The 21,585-nt window shown below is 34.4% G+C and overlaps 1 long non-coding RNA gene across 1 annotated transcript; it reads left to right on the top strand.

Annotated features, from left to right (window-relative positions):
* The first annotated feature begins 1,252 nt into the window (after positions 1-1,252).
* On the top strand, positions 1,253-2,568 carry LOC132616639 (uncharacterized). The gene is made up of 3 exons (XR_009573311.1): positions 1,253-1,423; positions 2,001-2,122; positions 2,211-2,568. It is a non-coding gene; the product is annotated as an uncharacterized LOC132616639 (long non-coding RNA).
* Positions 2,569-21,585: the final 19,017 nt, after the last annotated feature.

Genomic DNA, 21,585 nt, shown 5'->3' with positions numbered 1-21,585 from the left:
GAACGTTGAAGGAAATGCAATAAATAAGATATGGTGTGAGTGGAGGGCAAAGGAACAAGTGTCTGATGTTGGAGAAAATAGTTTTGGTATTGTGACCTTTCGTTGGTCCAACACATTGGGTAGATTTCCAAATCTTTCGCAATATCTCGCCGCAGCTATACTAAAGGGGGGTATTAAAACCATCAAGGCAAAAGAATTAAAGGAAAAGATGGACGCAGTTTCTTACTCAATATGTGAGATTTGCAAACAAGACATGCTTCAGAGGTAAAGATGTGGGAGTACTTTTCAACAAGAGTTCCTGTGCCTTCAGAGGTTTTGAAAAAGGGGTAATCTCATGTTCCCTTTAAACTCTTTTATTTCAATATCCCCTCACATTTTTTATGGTTTTCTTAATCAGAAGAGAAAATAATTTAGGAGGAAAAATTTCATACATATAGTATGCTTTGGTCTTACCCTTAACAGAACTGTTAAAACGAATGAAAAAAAGACGGGGGGATTATTTTTTGCAGCAAATTTCCACATTCAAAAGATAAAAATCTGGTCATAAAAAATTAAACACGTAATTGATCCTTTGTTTTTTCACCAGTTAATATTGTCAGTTCATGGCTGAGATCCATGACTGTTAAGTGAAGATGCTGTAGGAAACCAAATATTTTTCACCTTATTTGAATTTTTTGAAGTTCTAGTCAAAGATGGAGTTATATTTTATTATACTTTTTGCAAAGAATATTTAATTATTTGAATGGAATAAGAGTTAAAAAAAAGTGAAACAAGAAAATTTATCACACCCATTATGTCTCTTCATCTACTAGCTCCCAAACCCTTTGTGGTTTAAATTACAAATAGCATATATGTAAACGATAGAAGTGAGAAAATTATCAGAAAAGTGAAAGAATGACCAGCTGCCGTTAGCTCTAGGACTTTTTCCGCTAGTTTCAAAAAAATTATTAGGATTAGACCAAAGATGTCCACTTTTATAAACATAAAGCATGTTTTGTGTTCACTAGCATATAGTTTAAGGGACGAAGATACTCTTATACCCATACCTAAGGGATTATATTAGTATTATCCTCTCCAAAACGACTCGTACAACCATCTTCTGAATGGAAATAACTAACTTAAGGAAATACCCATCATCTTTGTATCAAACTTTTGTAAATTTGTTATGTCTATTTAGTATGTGATTCAGTGATTACGAATCAAAATTTCACTAATTGAACTTTCTTCTTCGTTCTAGACATTTCACGTGTATCACATGTCATGTCTTGTCAGCTGGATATTACTTTGGGAGTGTGAAAAGCATGACAAGGAGGGGCAACATCCAATCTTCTGCCCACAATGTCAAGGAACGGGCGACGGTGCTGTCTACGATTTGAATGTATTTGCTATGGTTGAAAGGCCTACTCAGGAAACCTTGCATGAGGTTGGTCTTTTCTCATAATTTTGTTACTTTTCCCCCTCTACAAATATGCTCACAGTCCCTGAGTCCATCTAACACGTAATTTCTATCATTTGCATATGCTAATTGTAATATACAACACAAATTTGTGGGTAGATAACGGGTGGGGTTGATTATGTTTTATTTTGAAAATTTTCATTGTATTTCATTTGATTTGACTGTGCTGCAGTTAGCAATAGTGCAACGCTGCAGTATTTTCGACGTTACTGTTAGCTCCATAGCTTGTGATTCTCACAATATATGATTGTAGTAATTTAGAGAAGTGGATATACAAATGAAAAGAAATGTAAATGTATTCAAGGATTTAGCAGAAAAGTTGATTTATTTGGGAGGTTTTATAGAAACAAAAAGAGATGTCTTTTTTTTTTAGTTTCCTACAACAATTTCACTTCTGTCATGAAACACAACAATGAACTGACGATATTACTTGGTGAAAAAAGTCCATAATGCTACTCCTCTTTGCAGCAGTGTAGCAGTAGGATCAATGTGTTTATTTTTTATGAACAGATTTTTGTTTTTGAATCCAAAATTTATAATGCAGATGCGCCAATACAAGCGGAAACTCCAAGATGCTTATGATGCGTGGTGGAGAATCCTGAAATTGTGGCTAAACCCTCCATAGGATTGCGCTTTCCTGAGCATGATTCACCACCACCACAACAGGTTTGTGACTTTAAAATTGACTTTTTACTCTACTTCACCATCAAATTCAAGTGTTAATTAATATAACTTTTTTCTTGCTCATCAACAGGGACCAGTTTCTCCTCTTTGCTCCATCAAGATTTATAAGGCTAGTGCATAGGTTTAATAAACCATGCAAATATATCTAGGTCCGGTTTATTCTCCAAATAGGACACTTTTGGTCCGTTTGTCTTTACTGCTTGTCGTACTCAACATGCAATTCTAAAAAATAGGACCCTTTTGGTCCTTTTGTCTTTAATGCTTTTCGTACTCAACATGCAATTCTCAAAATAGGACACTTTTGGTCCTTTTGTCTTTAATGCTTTTCGAACTCAAAATGCCATTTGCAAAATAGGACACTTTTGGTCCTTTTGTCTTTATGCTTTTCGTACCCAAATCAAAATGGCAGGCTGCTTTAGGTTGGGCTATTGTCATTTGCCTTGAATATTAATTGAAATATGTTTTGCTAATTCTAGCATACATTTGCTTTTTGCTTGCTTTCCTTTCTTTCTTTAGCTTTTATATACAAAGGTTTTGAAATGAGCCAAAGGCCATTGTGATTTTGAACGTGGTAGAAGAGTACTGTAAAGCAGTAGCTTATGGGGAAATGTTTTTTTTTTTAAACGAAGAAAGAGCTAGAGCTTTTGGATTTTCATTTATCTTTGTCTATGGTTGCAGAAAGAAACAATAAGAAAGAAAATTAGTACCCCTACTCTACACAAAGTATAACATTGCTATAATAGCAAAAATATGATTCCCGCAGTCATCCTCACATCATATGTTGACGAACCAGCAATTTTGAGCTGGAATTGTTTATGCATAACTTTCTTGGGAAAAACCACGACATACTCAAGATTTACAACAATTTGTGCTAATTTTCAAACTACAACAACGATATGAAGCCTCAAGGATGAATGAAAGAAAATTAATCACCCAGTACACCAAATTAGCAATTCCCTCGCCAGCATAGTACAAACTTAAGCAATCAGCTATTGTTAATAGTCACCGTAAACTGGACGACACAATGTATTCTAAACAGGTATCCACACCCAAATTTTATTTTTTATCTACAGAAAAATGTTATACAAAAATATATAAAATTGTTTTTTCCTTTCTTTTGTTTATAAGATATTTATAGGATACGTTGACATGTAGTTTGTATTGGTAGACCATATAACCGCATAAATTATTTTGCAGCCAAATTAAATTTCCGATTGCTATAAACTCAATTAATAGGTATAAGACGCTTCAAGCAATTTCCAGGGCCATAATGTTGTGACGAACAAAATGTAACCATTGACTTCTCCTTGTTATCTTAATGTATTGCATTTTTGTAAAAGGAACTGCTAAATGAGAAAATCGTGGGGTTTAAGCATTTTGGTCTATCTATAAATAGATTAAAAAAATTAGAGGGAAAAATTGAAGTATATCTTTACACAAGATCAATTTATGAGTTCTAGATGTTGGGAGAATGAAAAATTTAAGTATGCTTAAGTGTAATAAGTGTTTTGCCTTGAAGGGAAAAATTTGGAGAAAAATACCACCTGTCGAAGCCATTTTTCATTAAGGGTAAAGTGGACATCGTAGAAAAGTTGTGCCACTTTTTGTCATTATGAGCCGTGTCATTTAGCAGCACCCAAAAATAAATTACTTTTCTTCTTTATTAGAGCCTGGACAAATAGTGAACCTTTTGATACTTGTGAGGTGACGAGCACTAGTATCGGATACCGATCATCATGTTTAGGGTATTTGTGCATTTTCAATTGTATAGTTGGTCTGAATGTTATGCTTTGGGCACTAACTAGTAGAATTGTACGATCCTTTGGATCTGTGATTGGGGTCCAATGCCCGTACTTTATTTCTCTTATTATATTTGTCTGTCTTGTCTGTTTATGTACATATCACTCATGTATCCTCGTTGAAATGAAAAGAAAGAAAAAAAGTGAAACCTTTATGATGTTGAGAACTTTCTTATGATGGATTTCAGGCTTATATTCTTCTTCTTGACTTGAAGTATGTCATATTTATGTTTTATACATATTCATGCATACGATTTGAGGATGCGACTGTGTCACGACCCAGCCCCGTGGGCCGTGACTAGTGTCCTATTTGGACACCCAAACTGACTTACGTACCAAATCGACATATCAAAGATTTATTTAGACTTAACATACTTTATTTCAAACAGATACTAAGAACAAATGTCATCTTAAGCGGTTTCCCGTACAGAAATATCATATCAAATCCGGTAGGCTGGCGGAATACACATCGCCCAGATTTACAAACATATACAAACATATGGGCCGTTTTGGCCATAACAGCAACCGGGACCGCTTAAGGCACAGATTATAAACAGAAACGAACAAACATGACTCATGACCCACACATATGACTACAGGCCTCTACAAAACATAACAGAAACATATGACGGGACAGGACCGCGCCGTACCCAAACAGCCATACATATACAGAACGTGTATAACAGAAGATATGTACCAAAATATGAGCTCCGGATCAAAAGGAGTACTCCAAGTGGCAGAATATGTATCCTATACTGGAGGATCACCAAAACGAATGTCTGTACCTGCGGGCATGAAACGCAACCCCCGAAGAAAGGGGGTCAGTACGAAATATGTACTGAGTATGTAAAGCATGAGGTACAGTAATCCAAATCAGAACTGAATTAAAGAGTATGGAAAGCGGTTACAGAACCAGTATATCAAACCTGTTTTAAAAACATAAGTAATGCAAATAAAAATCATGCATAAGGCTCAGGAACGTGGTCGCCACTCCAACGCTGGCGCCACAACACATCATACTCCAGAAGGTTTCAAATCTCCGTACAATCCCCGAACATATCATATCATCATATCATATCACAACATCAAAACATATCATATGCCATATCACATCATAACGCCGTATATAAGCGGTACCCGGCCCTATGACGAGGAACTCGGGAACCGTAACACATCATACTGCCGAATATACATGGTGCGCACGATTACAAAACCGGCCCGGGATCCGGCGAACGATATCATAGGAGTAGGCACGAGCAGAGTAGTGCGGAAACCATATGCATAATAAAAAAATAAAATAAATTTCAAAACTCGATGAACAAATATATTTACTGCATCCGACGGCTCAGAAATCAGTTTCGGGTCAATCGGAGTTAGTATACGAAAGTTACAAACTTTTGAAGTACAGAACTTTCTAAAAGCATTTCAGAAACTCTTTTCGGAATTTCAAGTGACATTCATATTAGAGGAACTTTCAACCCTTACTATGGAGCAAATCAAATGGAGCCTTTAAGATCATATGTATGTATCAAAATATATGTATCCAAAACTTTAGCCATATCAAATGTTTTTCGGACATCATTACGGATCACATAATCATACTAGGAAACTTGCGGATAACATTATGGATCAAATCAAATGGGGACTTTAAGACCATATTTTCATGTCGAAATATTCATCAAAGGCCTTAGTCTTCTCGTTTTTCTTTCTTTCGAACAACATTCGGAACATAACAAATAGGATCTTTGAACATCATAAAATATGTATCTAGCCATATGGAATAGCTTTTGGAAGTCAAAGATGTTAGCCATCCTAGTGGCTCTAAGAATGGGATTTTCTTTAGGAGCATACTTAAACGTTATTTGTTCATTCCAAAAAGGTCATGCCAAAAGAAAGAAAGGTAGGCGTTACATACCTCAATCGCTCGCTAACCAAATCCCGACTCAAGTCTCGGGTTCTCCAATATCTACAACAATATTATCAATTACCAAATATTAGCTACAAGTACTTAGAAATCTAATTCTAACTGGTACTTGTCTACAGAAATTTCGGGAGCATTTCCCCTATATATTCGCCTATTCGAATTTCCAATTGCTCTCCTGTTGACACAGAAATACCAACAATAACATATGGACACAACCGTATCTTCAATTCTTTTATTTCAACAAGAACAACAACATATCAAAACAGCCTCCAACTATAACATAACGATGCCCGAAATTCTAACGAACACTTACAATACACCAAGCAGCCCATATGCACTTCTTATACCTTATTTCATGCAATCTTTTCAGCAAATTTCAGGGAAATACAACAGCAGCCACACGACACCGCAACATCTATTCATATGCAACTAAACCACATTATTATCTCTATAATCCTTACAACAACCCACAACAATTTTAACTCCAACTCTAACCTTTAAATTCCTTCATTCTCATCACATAATCTATGATTAAAACAACCAAATTATTAATGCAAATCAGTCCATCAATTTCAATTAAAACAGCCCCTAATCCATAAATCTCAACAAAACAACAAACGAGTTTATAATGCTGTTTTCTCCGTTCTAATTCGTTAAAACTCTAAATAAACACTTTAATAACATAAAAGGAATCTTATAAATACCTTAGCAGCAGCTCAACCACGAAAATTTCATTCCCCAAGACCAATATTTAGCTCAAATTGAAGGCAACGCAACGTACAACGCTTTTTTCTTCATGAGCTTCAGGATTCGGGGCTCGGATTTTGATCAAAATGGCTTCCTTAGCCTAGGAGTTCTCTCTCTCTCTCTCTCTCTCTCTCTAATGTTTTTGGAGGATCTTAGCTGAAAATGATCAGCCCTCAAACGAATTTGCTATATATATTAACATTAATGGGCCTCATGGGCCGAAACATTAGTGTTTGGGTCGGGTCCAAACTAGCTGCCCTGCCAGCCCAAATTGCATCGTCCATATGTCCTTATCCAAATATCATTTTGACGAGCGGTTTATTGCGTTGGAAACTAGACTCGATGAACTTAATTTTAGGCTTTTGAAACACCTTAAAACTCCTCATATACTAGGAGATATGCCTCCAACAATATGGGCTAAAAATCTGGTCCGAGATTTTTCTGAAGTTGTTCGGATTCATTTCGTTCAGATTCGTTTAACTTCTAATCCTCTTCCGACCCTCATGTAACCTCTTATACATACATATACATACTCATATACATACATAACAATCCATACACATCTCGAAGGGTCCGGAGAATCACAATAACCTTAAACGTAACTAGAGAACTTACGAAGCTTCGACGAAACTCCAATCGCAAAAATATATTCATATCTTTTATCCATCTTCTATATCATTACTAATAATCTCAAATACTTTAAAAGGGCACTCACATTACCTCATATACGCTCATAACACGATTTCAAATCCTTTAGGTTACGATGTCACCTCGGGATACTTAAGGCAACCATATATATATATATATATAACGATATTCTTACTAACTCGATTAACTTTCCTTGAACTTTCTTAACTCATTCTTTGTTGTCTTAATTAAAATAGCACGGACTCTTACGGGGTGTAACAGACTGTGAGTTCGATGGGATCTTGTTCCAGACGAGTGATGATGTTTGACACATTTTATTGGTACTTGAGCCCGGTTCGCTAAAAGACTGGTTATTGAGATATGATATGATGAGGCCGTGATCCAAGAAAATTACCAGAGCGATGATATATGGGCCTCATGAGGCCCCATGGGTTACGATTCTTTAATATTCGAATGTGTCTACATCGAGAAGTGGAAATAAAGGCCTTGCATTGCATTTGCATCTCATTTCATCTTTATCTTGTATTATTGTTGTGATTGTTGGTATTTGATTTACCTTATCTTAAATTCTACTTGCTATTTGGACTAAATTGTTAAAGTATGGTTATCTTGTAGTTTGGACAAATGGCAGACAAGTGTGGTTGTGGTATCGTAACCAACTCTCGTCTCCGTTCTGTCAGTCAACGATGTTGCAGAGTGCCCATTGTATTTGTACTCACTCTACACTTGCTGCACCTTTTGGTGTGAAGATTCGATCCGTAGCACGAGTGGAGCTCGCGACTACCATGCTGCCCGTTAGAGCCTTGTTTGAGAGATCGGGGTGAGCTCTTTGGATTTCTGGATGGCTCCGAATTCTCTTTATCCTTTATTTCCTGTCTCTTTCTATTAAGACTATTTCTTATGTATTCAGACTATTTTCATACTCTAATAGTCCTTGTATTATGGTGACATCAGGTTTTGGGAAGGATTGTATCAACTACTTAAGTATTTTTTATTTAAGCTTATTAAGACTTGAAATTGACTTGTACGATTTATTCCGCTTTTTAGTATTTTCGCTTATTTTGAGCTGTAAGGGTTGGTGTTGGCTTATTAATAGGGTAGAAAATCACGACGTGATATTTTGGCTTGTGACATCCATATAGTATTTTCAGTATTTATACTAGTGGTACATTGGATGCCTTAGCTCTTGATGGAGATATTTCAATAGTCAGTTATAGTAATTTGTCCTTTAGCTTTGAAAGGGGGTATGAGTCATTGTACAAACTCATTTCCATTTTCATCAATTGAAATCTTAACCTAGTTATTGTAGCCTAGTGTAATTTAGCTTTAGTTCTACTTCTCTGTTTTCTCTGATTTTATCCAATTGCTATCATCATGAGCCAAAAAAATAGATTCAGAATTTTTTTTTAATCAATAGATGGATATGAAGGATATTTATGAGTCATTTTTTATACATTAGTGTATTTTTGGTTTCTTTCCACACAAATAAAGACTGCGAGTACCTAAAGATATTCAAAGGCGTTGGGTTCTCTGATTTGAGGGTGTGTATCTAACATTTGAGACAACCTTATCATCGATTTTCCTTTCCCTTCTTTTTTCCTCCTCAGTGTTTGGTTTCCTTTTTGGGTTTTTTTTTCCTTTTTATTTTCAGTCCTATACTAGAATCCACCGTGGTACGCTCTTACGACTTTTGAGGTAATTTTTCTTTTTCTTTTTGTTTTCTCTTATGAACTATAGTTGAAGATTGTTTTTCTTAATAAGAAATTATTATGTTATTTTTGTTGATAAATAAAATTATACAATTATAATACCAATTTTGTACTGAATAGTTGTTTTGAGAATTAGTGTAATTGATGCTATTAATTATTTTCTATTTATTTATTCATTTATTTTAAATATAGGAAAACATCATACTTTCCTTTGCGGTAAGTTTTCCGTAAAATAATCACTTTCTTACACCTAATATTTTATGTGTCAGTTTAAGATTATAAAATTCAAAAGTGTTTTATATATTACACATAATTTTCGTTTAAGTCCATAAAATTTTAGAAATTACTTTATCTGGAATTCTGTATATACGATGTAGAGCTTACTTCGAATCCATCTAGATAACCTTAGGAGTAAGCTATTAGCACTACAGAGTCAGGTAGTTCCACAAATCAACCACCTTGGTCACCACGTTGCATGAGAAATTGTTCAGCCATACCCAACGCCAAAGCCTCGTTTATTTGCACTTAATGAAAATCTTAATCATTAGATCTCAATCATTAAGTGCGTTTATATTTTAGGTTTGAATTTTAACCCTTTAGATCACTATCATTAAGTGCTTTGTATTTCTTATTTTACAACCACATAAAATATGGTCTAAAAAGATCTAAGTGACTAAGATCTATGAAAAAGTCTACGTAAAATACTTTTGAAGTTTTTCTTGGTCAAAACTAATTTCCTTCCCAATTAATTAGAAATATTAACCAAAAATAATGTTAAGATAGGAAAATGCATTTATAGGTTCTACTGAAGGTCAATTCATATAGTGTATAACTATTCCTAACCTTATAAATAATGTATTTATATTCTTCCGTTAACCTTATTGTTTTTCTTCTCATGATAGTTCCCCCTTTCCCACACAAGAATACTTTAATCAAATCAAATGATGATACATATCAATCTTAGGACACCTTTGAATACAACCAATGATGGTTGTGAATGAAATTGATTTAAATAAAGAAAAAATAATACTTTTATCAACATGACGTGCACTATTTGATTAAACAATTGAAGAAGCTTCCAAAAGGATTTTCTTTAGTCCAACTCGTGCAAAACCAACTAGCATTAATTCCAAACAAGTCGGCTATATAAATATCACCAACTATCTCGCACCATAGTTATCCCATTTTAAGCACATTCAAATACTTTAAACAAACATCTTGTAAAACCAAAGCCAAATAAACCAAACAGAAATAGTGAATTGAATTAAAGAGAGGTCCTTAAAAGAACTGTCAGCAAACCATTGAATGGAAGAGAGGTCCTTAAAATCGAAAATAGTAAGACAACCAAAAGTATTACGACGCTAGACATGAAAACATACTCAAAACTTAGAAGTATCAAACGAATTAAAACACATCTGACAGCCCCTCCGGCCAACCGGAACCTCTACAAAATCTCACAATCTTTGATGGCCGTATATTTTCCGGCGGATTATGGCCAGGAGCAAAAGAGAGGCCACTGGAGCAGTTATCCGGTGGCTCGGGACTGTTAATCCATTTGTGGCGTCCAAGTGATATATCCACCTTGATAGGTGCCATCTGAAATCAAATTTAAGATGGACGTTAGTTTTCTCTAACATGATAAAATCAAGATGAAGAAATGCCGAGAAAACCTTATAGATTGAAGTATTCATGAATAAACTAGACAAGTACACCTGAACCTAACAACTAAAACTAATAAAAAAAAAAATTTAGCCACAGATGAAAAACTGTACCAGGAAGTTTACAGATACCACGAGACTTCATGAGTTATCACACTTAACAAGCAACAAATGCACGATTGAGTACAATAACAACGATGGATACATATTATTCACCACCAAATGCAGACAAACTGATACACCATGACATATTATGCCAAATAATATTTATATGGAAATAATTTGAAGTTAAACGGTATAAAAGTTGGTTAATATTTGAAGAATATTTTCATCAACCTACGTTTATATTGATGCTTCTATAATAATATAGATACATACAACCTGTATTTTTACAGTGTAGTACTCCAAATTTAAAGTTAATAAGATGTTCTCCATGTAGTTGCAGTACACTACCTTGGATCTTGTTATAAAAAAATTATTATAAATATGAAAATTTGAAAAGTTTAACTCAAAGTTCTAAAATATTTCTCACGTTAAAAAGTAGACAATCTTTGTGTCTTTCCTTTCTTTTTGTACATTCTCTTTGTTTTTTAATAATATAAATATTACATCGCAAAATAGAATTTAAAATTCATTATAAAAAATTTTGGAGCCTCAAAATTTTGGGCATAAAGCAAAGACTTCATCAACCTCTCCTGTTAACCCCCAACCCTCCCCCCCCCCCCCCCCCCCCAAAAAAAAAAAAAAAAACCCCACTCCCACCTTCCGCGCTTGATAGAGCAGTGAAGTTTATTCACAGATCGAGAGAAGGGAACTAACAATAAAAGATAACAGAAATTTAAACAAGGTATGAACACAACGTGAAAAGAAACGAGAGAAAGTGTGAGGATTTTGTTGATATACCAGACATCTATATAGTAACGAAGTTACCTTGTCCAGAGGAGTGTCGCAAAGTTATAATATTTAGATTGGTACTTACTTCTTTTTTTATATGTAACATTTACATTATGGTCGTGCCTGAGATGTTCCAACAATTCATTGATACCGGAACCAAGGTAGATTACATATCTGCTTTGAAATTTTAAGTCCATCATAAAGCACATAAACATGCCGCATATTACCATTGATGTCTTTCCATAAAAGCGCTTAAAATTGTCCTCCTAAGTGATATAATGAAAACATGCTGCCAATCATACATCTCAATCTTAACTGAGCCTTGCATAGGAAAGATTCTATTAAATTTATTGTGAAGTCCACAATTTTAGGTCGAGTACGTCAGAACTTGCCGACTAGCATTAGATGCCACTCCCCCGCTAGTAAATCTTCCTCCTCGTGGAAAACCACTATTGGCTTCCATAACTTAGTTCATACAGACTATGTTCCAGGCGAAACTTTTTTTGTATCCCTTCAGTTAGGCGTCTACCTAGCTAGGGAAGTTGCATAGGTAGAAGAATTTGGAAACCTTCAATCACATTAACCCGTGAGGCAGGGTGACAAGCGCAAAACACAATATAGTTTTCTTAAGCGCTTCGCTAGTGAAAGATAGTATAGTTTTGACCTTCTCCACATGGATTGGTGTAATTAATAACTCAAACAAAGTCATGCTCAGTATAATTCAGGAAATTAAATCTTTAGAGTTTTGTGGAGTTAAACCACGAGTAACAGATTTTACTATCAAACTAAAAGAATAGTGCTAACTTAGAAATTTGATTAAGGATTACTATCAATAGGAGAAATAAGGCAAATGACAAGACATGTGCAAGCGAAATAATCAGGCTTAATAATTGTTCAAGGTTTTTTTTCCTAAGTTTCATCGACTCCTATTTCAACTAATGATTAGTCTACTTGTAACTCTTCTTTTGAATGAACTAAATATCTTCAAAAATAAGCTAATTAAAGCTCAAGAACATACTCAGGAACTACCAAATAGATTTAATAGAAGAAAAACGTCTCTCAAATATTTTCCTATCTTGATTCAAGAACAATTTAAGAAGCTCTTACAATTACTAAAAAGAATTGCACTTCAACCACAATATGCTCACATAGATATTCAATAAAGTAGTTAACATATGCATAACATTGAAAACTCCATAAAAGAAATTCTAACAAGAGAATGAAGTTAATCCATACATAAGTCCCAATGCACCATGTCCATCAAAATCCCTTAGATAGACTACTCCATAATAGCAAAGATAAACATAATAGGGGAAAAAGTAAAACTAGATGTCATTGTAACCAACTTTCGATCAAACTTTTGTATTGAATCGATTGTAGAAAGTAGTGAAAATAGTCTTTCAAACTCTAAGCCATCTCCCAAGAGTTAGCTGTCCAAATATGTCTTCAAAACCGTGTGTTTTATGTATTTAAGCTCTCACGAAATGGGCTAGGACAGAAACACCCTTTAAAAATTCAAAAATAGAAAAAAACTAAAGGCATAGAACACTGCCGCGACGCGGGCCGCCTCACCTTGCTCGTCGCGGCTTTGCAATTTTTCTTCGCCTTAAATCTCAAGCTTATCTGTGAAAATTTCAACAAGCGCAACGCTTGGGCGTCGTCCAGTGTGTCGCGCCCACCTTCCTTTGCGCTGTGCCGTCTTTCTTCAATTTTAATATGCATATTCGGTCCTTGAAGCCCGAACTCGATCCCATTTTTCCATTGTACTTCTACTCAGACTTCGAAATCCTACAACCTCATTTACGCTCCAAGCATGCTTGTTTGATTGGAAACCAGTCCTACAAAAAAATCACACGTAATGAGTATATAGCTCAAAAACTATTAAAGTATAGTCAATAAAGATGTGAAAGAAAGCTCAAAATCCGTGTTTCTAGCCTATATATATTCACAGGGGCGCCCCATACTTGAGCAATTTTCATATAACCTTTTGCTTTCGAAATTTCTATGTAATTACTCACTTTTGTGTTAAAATTGGCATTTTTTAGCAGCCTTCAAAAGAAATAGGAGAAGTTTCTGGACCACACAAAAAATAAATCTAGTGACCAATGCAACTCTTAATGTGGACACATAGATACATTTTCTCATAGAAAATTCACAAAACTTTCACCCAATTAACACAAAAGTCACACTTATCGGAAAATTTAACCTTCCGATAAGTGATAATATTTTTACTCTATTTTTTAACTTTTTTATTTTTAATCTTATAAATAAAGACCTGATTTAATTTTTGAAAAGTGTGGTTAATATATATTGAAAAGATTTAATTATGTTTTGTCGAATAGTTAGAAATTGAAATTTATGTAGTAATACTTCTAGTTATTAGTGCATCAAAAGTAGTGATCTTGTGATAAGTTCTTTCCCATTCATTGACCTTTTAGTTGTTTGATTGATTAGGGTTGTTTTGTTGAAGTATTTTGCATAAGATTTCGAGAAAAAATGAATAAAAGAAAAGGTATGGATAAGGAGATAGATACTCTAAATCAAAGAGTTCCAGAGACAACAATCACTATCAATTTGGATGAAAATCTTGAATATAAGGATGTTAAATTGGGGGAGAATTTGGATGATAATTTCCAAAGAATATGTAGATACTCCCTTTGGATACAATTTGAAGGTGTTAAAAAATTGGTGTATGAATAAGGAGGTATTGGAGAGCTCCGGAGCCGGAGATAATAGTCACTTTCGGTTTGGATGAAAATCTTGAAAATAAGAATGTAAAACTGGAGGAGAATTTGGACAATAATTTTCAAAGAATGTAGGATACGCTTTTTGGATACGTTTGAAGGTGATAAAAGAATTGATCTATTATCAATCATCGAAAGGTTTTAAAATTACATTTGAAGGTGATAAAAGAACTGATCTATTATCAATCATCGAAAGGTTTAAAAATGGAATCGTGATTGTCCTCTTTTAATTTGGTATGAGTTTATTAGATGTAGGAATTAAACCAGGAATAAGAAACCTAAGTTGTTTAGAATTTAGTTTATTTAATTCATATTTAGTTAGAATTATTTATCCAATTCATATTGGAATAGGTTTTCCTAGTGCTAGTCTATTTTGGTTTCTAGTATTATAAATAGGGAAGCTATGTCACATATTTTCATTGTAGTGAGATTTAAGAGTTTTGAGTTATTAAGTAAAGCCTTCTACCTTCTCTCTCTAGTTTGATAAATTTCTTCAACATAGTCATTGTTGAATCTTCACTTATGCTTATATTATTCATTTGAGTATTTTTATTTCCTTCAAATTGGTATCAGAGCCTGTGTGAGATACAATCAAAGCCTCGTGTGAGATCAGACATATATATAAAAAAGAATATGGATATTTCACATTTACCAAATTGTCCCTTTTTGTGATAATTTTTCCTTCAAGGTGAGATATAGCGACGATGATTGTTCCATAACATAAATCGGAGGTTACCGATTTTATGTCACGCCGATAGAGTTATAGCTTTTAATTGGGCTCTCACGCATGATATATATATATATATATATATATATATATATATATATATATATATATATATAATGTTGTTTTAAAAGTAAAAAGTTAGCATGCATGGTATCCGCCTTATGAGGCAGTCAGATATACATGTTATCTTTTTATCTCGTGTTTTCTTATGTCTCAATTATGTTGTTATTCATGCCTTACATACTCATTATATTATTCGTACTGACCTCCTTTCTTGTGGACGCTGCGTTCATGCCCGCAGGTAGACAGGGAGACTGATTTGATCCCTAGGAGCTTCATCAGTGGAGATTCAGGAGCGCTCCACTTACTTCGGAGCCGCAATCTATTGGTATGCTCCTTTTGTGTATATATTTGGGGCATGGCGGGGTCCTGTCCCGTCCTTATGATTTCCAGTACTCTATATAGAGGCTCGTGGACATGTGTGAATACTAAAGTTTCGTAACCTCACTAGTGCACACTTTGTATATCAATTTTTGTAGCCTTGTGGGCATATATATATATATATATATATATATATATATATATATATATATATATATATATATATATATATATATATATATATATATATATATATGTTTATGGGGTGGAGTTGATGATTATTGTGTAAATGAGTTTTTATTTGAGAATTTATGCTCATTGTGAGTTAGATATGTGGTCCACCGAGATAAGATTGGAAGAAGCATGTTAGGGGGTGCTTGGTAGGCTAGCTCCGGTACCCGTCATGGCCCTTGGGTTGGGTCGTGACAAAAGAATACAAAAGGAAGAAAAAATATGCTTATGCTACTTGGAAGGTGTTTAAAATGGAGAAAATGAAATTAACTTTAAATCCCGTTGAAGAGAAACTGGAGCTGACTAAAGACAACACTCGCAATTTTGTTGATGCTACATATTTTAGGAAATTGGTAGGGAGTCTAAGCTACTTGACTTCTACAAGACCCGAAATTGGTACCCGCAATTCATAATGAATCAAACTGATTGAGAAATAGAAAGAATGATGAGTTCCTCAATTATTGAGATCTTCCAGGAGCTTATATGTGCAGCTGACATGCTACTTTTGAAAGCACAGAGAAAAGGATATTCAACGTAAAATCTTGCTACAATTCACTGGTAGCAGGTGAAAGTCAGACCCCATACTAACAATAGAATCAAATTTGGAGAACAAGAGCACCACATGAAGTGGCTGGTTTTTCTTGGTTAGTTGCCTATGCATCGAGTTTGACACAGGAATTTCCATAATAGGATCAGACTTTTGAATATGGAATAGATGGTAACTATGTAGGAAAGAAACTGAAGGCAACAGTTATCCCTTTTTTTGTTGGCATTGTGATAAAGCATGAAGAATCCCAGCTATGTCATTTTGTTTGGACATTTTAAGTCTAAGTTGGGTCATGCCAAGAACTACCCAAGAATTATACAAATGGTGGAGCAAGAAAGGCCTGAGTGAGGGTCTTAGGAGCATATCGAACAGATGAACGCCATTTGAGCTTGTATTTGGTGGACACTTGGAAGGGAAATGAATCAAAGTTGTTTCGAGGCAACGCAGACTCGATTTTGATGATCAAGCTCAATTGTCTGTCGTTAGATTACTTATCATATTAAATAGAGTGTATAGATTAGCCAGAAGCATTTTTATACTTCAAAAACTCTGTACAGAATCAAAGTAACTATGTTTTTTTTCAATTTGATGCACACATCATAGCACAAGCTTGATTCTGTATCATTAATAAAATTATTCCATCTACCAGACTAAAAAAAGGTGCAGGCACAAGAAGCCGGGAGCAGCTTGATTTTTCTAATAGTATCAAAATTATTCAGAAATGGGGTAGCATTTCGCTATCTTAAGAACAAGAAGTGTTCCACTGTTTCTTCTCCTCTTTTTAAAGTCATGTTATCCTTCAGTGCTCGTATTCCACTTATACGAAACATAATAATCCCTCTATCTCAAGTTAACTAGTACTAATGTTACTTCCTGTGGATCGCCCAAAATAGTCCACCTTTATCAAGGAGTAACTTCAGTCCTGAATCTTTACCGACTAGAAAGTATCAGAAGATAGCAACATTTATACTTATATTAGACCACACATCAAAGTTAGCCTTCTCTTCATGTTTATACATTTCTCACAACATACCATAGAACTTCAAACTTACCATGATATTTGATGCGAACGGAAGACCAACCTTCAGAATTCGTGTGAGGGTGCTTTCATGTTTGATCCGGATTAATTTAAACACTCTTTTGCATATAAGTAGTTTTATTGCTTAGTCAATTTTCTGGAAGCTTTACTTGTACAGGAGAGTCTACCTCCACATCTCAGCTTCTTAATTTAGCTTTATTTATTCTTGTTTTGGATGGACGAGGTCATGCTCAATTCCCCCTCTATGTAACTTTTGACACAGAAGACAAAAGATGGAAATTGGCAGCTCAGTTTAAGTTTTCAAAGAAGATGAGATACCCCACATCCAAGTAAATTATAGCAATAAAAAGCAACAATACAAAAAAAGACCTAGAACAATAAAGAGCAATGCTCATGAACTTGGGGAATAAAGAATGTCTCAATCAATCAAATATGATGTAAGTTTTCCACCGAGCCATATTGACACTAAAGATAATTGGCAAATATCAGAGGGCAGCTGGAGAGGAACTTTATAGTGTGAGCTGCTAAATACTGAGTACCTAATAAATACATGACAAAAAATTGCATCATTGTAGCTGATTCAAGCCAGAAGAGAGAAAACGAGCTTCTAAACCATTCAACAAGTGCTAAGTCTTCAAATACTGCTATACAAATTTGAAGTGGTGATAAATTATAGCTCTAGACAAGAGATATATGGAAAATTAGGATTTCTTGTGCAGGCAAAGCAGGTGGTAGAGCAACAAAGTAGTTTTTAACCACACAAATGGTAGAGAAAAAAATTAGAACTTCATAGCAGATACAAGAAGACCTCATAGAGGTAAAACACACAAACAAAATCAGAGATTGAGTTTACCCCAGTGGATACCGCTGCAGACAAGCCTTCCTGAAATCGTGTTCAGGAGTTCCCCACGTCTTTACCAGGAGCCATCTTATGTTGACATAGTTCACACTTCTTCTCGGGCTCTTTTTCTAGCATATTCTTTACCTTCCCGCTCTTTACCACTGTGGATTGCTCGAGCAGTTCATCGAAACGAGAGAGGGAGTTGAGTTTATTGATATACCGACATCTTTGCTGTGATGAAGCCACCTTGTCCAAAGGAGTATCACAAAAATTATCGGTAATATTTAGATTGATCATTTTTATATGTAATATTTAGATCATGGTCGTGCCAAGGAAGTTCCGGCAATTCATTGGTATTGGAACCAACGTAGATTACATATCTGTTTTGAAACTTCGGAGTCCATCATTAAATGCACATGCGCATACCACATATATTACCGTTGATGTCTTTCCATAAAAGCAATTAACATTGTCCGCACAAGTGATATAATGAAAACACGCAGCGAATCATACACCTCAATCTTATCTGAGCCTCTCATAGGAAAGAATCTCTTAAATTCATTCCGAAGTCTATCAATTTAAGGTCGAGTACGTCAGCACTTGTCGACTGGAGTCAGATCATGACCCTTCTCCGCTAGCAAATCTTCACCCTCCTTGTGGAAAACCACACTTGCCTTCCCGTAAATTAGTTCATACGGACTATGTTCCGAGTGAAACTTTTTCTGTATTTCTTAGTTTGGCGTCCACCTAGCTAGGGCAATCGCATAGGTAGAAGAATTTGGAACTGCTTCAACCACATTAATGGGGGTGCCCCTATGAGCAATTTGCATTTAACCTTCTGCTTTCGAAATTTCTATGTAATTATTCATTTTTGTGTTAAAATTGACAATTTTTTTAGAAGCCTTCAAAAGAAATAGGAGTAGTTTAACTATGGATCACACAAAAGGTAAATATAGCGACCAATACAACTCTTAACGTGGACACATAATTATGTTTTCTGACAGAATAATCACAAAACTTTCACCCTACTAACACAAAAGGCATAATTATTGAAAAATCCAACCTTCGGATAACTGGTAATTTTCTTACTCAACATTTATAAAATTATGTGACTTTGGTTAAAAAAATGACTATAATCATGTGACCATTTATACAATTTATCCGGGAGGTTGATTACAATTTAGACTAAGAGATGGAAATGTATCAACCACAGATAAGTCTTCATACAATATAATTTATATTTTTGGTAATGCTAAACCAATACTTATTCTTTTGTAGCTGCAATTTCACTCAAAGAGGTGGATCACAAAAAGATTAATAATGAAATCCCTTGGAAGTTCCTTATTCAATCATGCTTGGTAAAGTTTGAAACTTTGAATTATGCTAGAGGGTAAGTGAGAACACTATTAATCCTTTTGATGGGATGGAATAAAAATATAGTGCTTGGTAACTCCTATTAGTCGTAGCCTCGTACCTCCTTGATTAATCCCTAGAATTTCTCCATTAATAGCAATTATATAAAATAACATGCAAATGGGCACCAACAGCCTTACCATAGGAAGAAATAGGCAAATAGCAACTTTTTAATCGTCATTCATGTTTTAACCATCATTCCAAAATTAATTAAACTTTAATTATATTTTAATATGAAAATATGGTTTGGACGGTAACACCTCTAGATTGCACTCGAAGACCTTTAAACCATTGGAACTACACCGCTCAAATGTTCCTGCGGTTAAAACTAACACGGTTCAAACCATTGGAAATGTTTGAATTCCAGTATTAGTTAGTTTCACTTATTGAATTTTTTTAATAGCAAGACTTATTAGAATTTTGGCTAGGGCACAGATTTGTACATCGCGCTCCACAAGTTGTACCTCGTGTCCCACTTCGTATCCCATAACTTTTTGCAGGAATATGTCCAACTAACGAACGGTTTGCGGCGCTGGAAACTAGTGTCACACCCCATTTTAATCGGGTTAAAGTAGGATTATGACATATTGGCGATTCCTATTTATTTTGTTTTAAGGAGTCGCCACCTAATTAATTTAACGGTGAATTACGACACCTAAATATTAACTAAGGTAAAGTTAAAACTAAACCTCTGTTAATGGTCTGCTTAACCAGTATGATTCTAGGTAAGGGCTCTATATTATCCTAAAGGAAAGGGGTTAGGCATCCTTTAGAATCCGTTAACTTACGGTTATCCGACCAAACTTAGGTTAATTAATTAGATTGAATAAGATGCTTAAAATTTAGAAATGATTTTAAGATACTGCTAAAGTTTTAAAAGAAAATAATGTTAGTTAAAATAAGATTTGCAGAAAATATAATAATTTGTATAAAAGAGCCTTTAAATGCCTTTTTTTTTTTTTTTAAATACGATTTATGAATGTTGTTAATGGTTTTAGACGAAAGTATAATAGTGCTGTTTAAAATGACACTCGTAGGAAACATAATAACGTGTGTAAAAGAAGATTCTAAAAAAAATAGATGAGACTTGAAAATATTGATGAAGCCTTAAGTGAAAGATAATATTTAATAAGATTTATAGGGAATGTGATAATTTGCATGAAATAAAACTTACAAGCATTGTTAAGATAAAAAAATGTCATTTAAAGAAGACTTATAAATGTGGCTAAACTTTTAAATAAAATGCTGTTTAACCTAAGATTTGTATAAAATATGATAATTTACCCATAAATAATAACTGTTGAGAAGAGATTTGGCAATTTTGAACTTTGAATAAATCATATTATTTGATTATAGCAATGTAGAAAAATCTAAGCTTATAAATAGAATTCAAAAAGGAAGTGAGTTTTCTTTATCATTTCTTATTAACTATGATAACTATGCGTAGCTGGAAATATGCGTGATTGATTCGAACTTGAAGGGTTATTTATAAAATATGCTTGAATTTATATTTGCATATTAGTGATGTTTTGAAATTAAGATAACGAGAAATAAAATATGATTCCTTTAGCTAAAAAAAATATTAATATACTATCAATTATTCTAGAAGTAAAGATTATAGCTTCTATAAATAACTTTAATGTGAAAAGAAGAAAATGAAACTTATGGGATTAATTATTAGTCTTCTTCAAACTAACTACCCATTACTAAACTAAATCTATTAACTCATTAAGATTCACCTAAGTTAACAAACAAAATAAACAAAGAGTCAGTTGCATAATATGAATTAAATGCAGAAAACAAAATAAAAGAGCGGATAATGTTAAATGGGTCCAGCCCGTTTTGGGACTGCTGGAAACTGTTTACTGTTGGGCTTCGGCCCAGCAGATTTCTTTTATATGTTGTTGCGGATCCGTTGCTGCTGTTGGGCTTAGCCCAGAATATTTAATCTGCTGTAGATGTAGATTGACCCGGGAGGAGGTAATGTTGGGCCTTGACCCAACACCGAATGCGGAAAAAGAAACAAGTCCCTCGGACTCGTATACAATGGTCATGCTTTTTCGGGCGCAGCGAAGTGAGACGAAGGTTTCGATCTAACCTCGAACACTTCAAATCTACTTCGAAATACTAAGAAAAAATGAAT

Source organism: Lycium barbarum, chromosome 11, assembly GCF_019175385.1.
Source record: "Lycium barbarum isolate Lr01 chromosome 11, ASM1917538v2, whole genome shotgun sequence".
Lineage (NCBI taxonomy): Eukaryota > Viridiplantae > Streptophyta > Magnoliopsida > Solanales > Solanaceae > Lycium > Lycium barbarum.
Note: the sequence above shows the minus strand (reverse complement) of the source record. Positions and strands in the feature narration are given on the sequence as shown.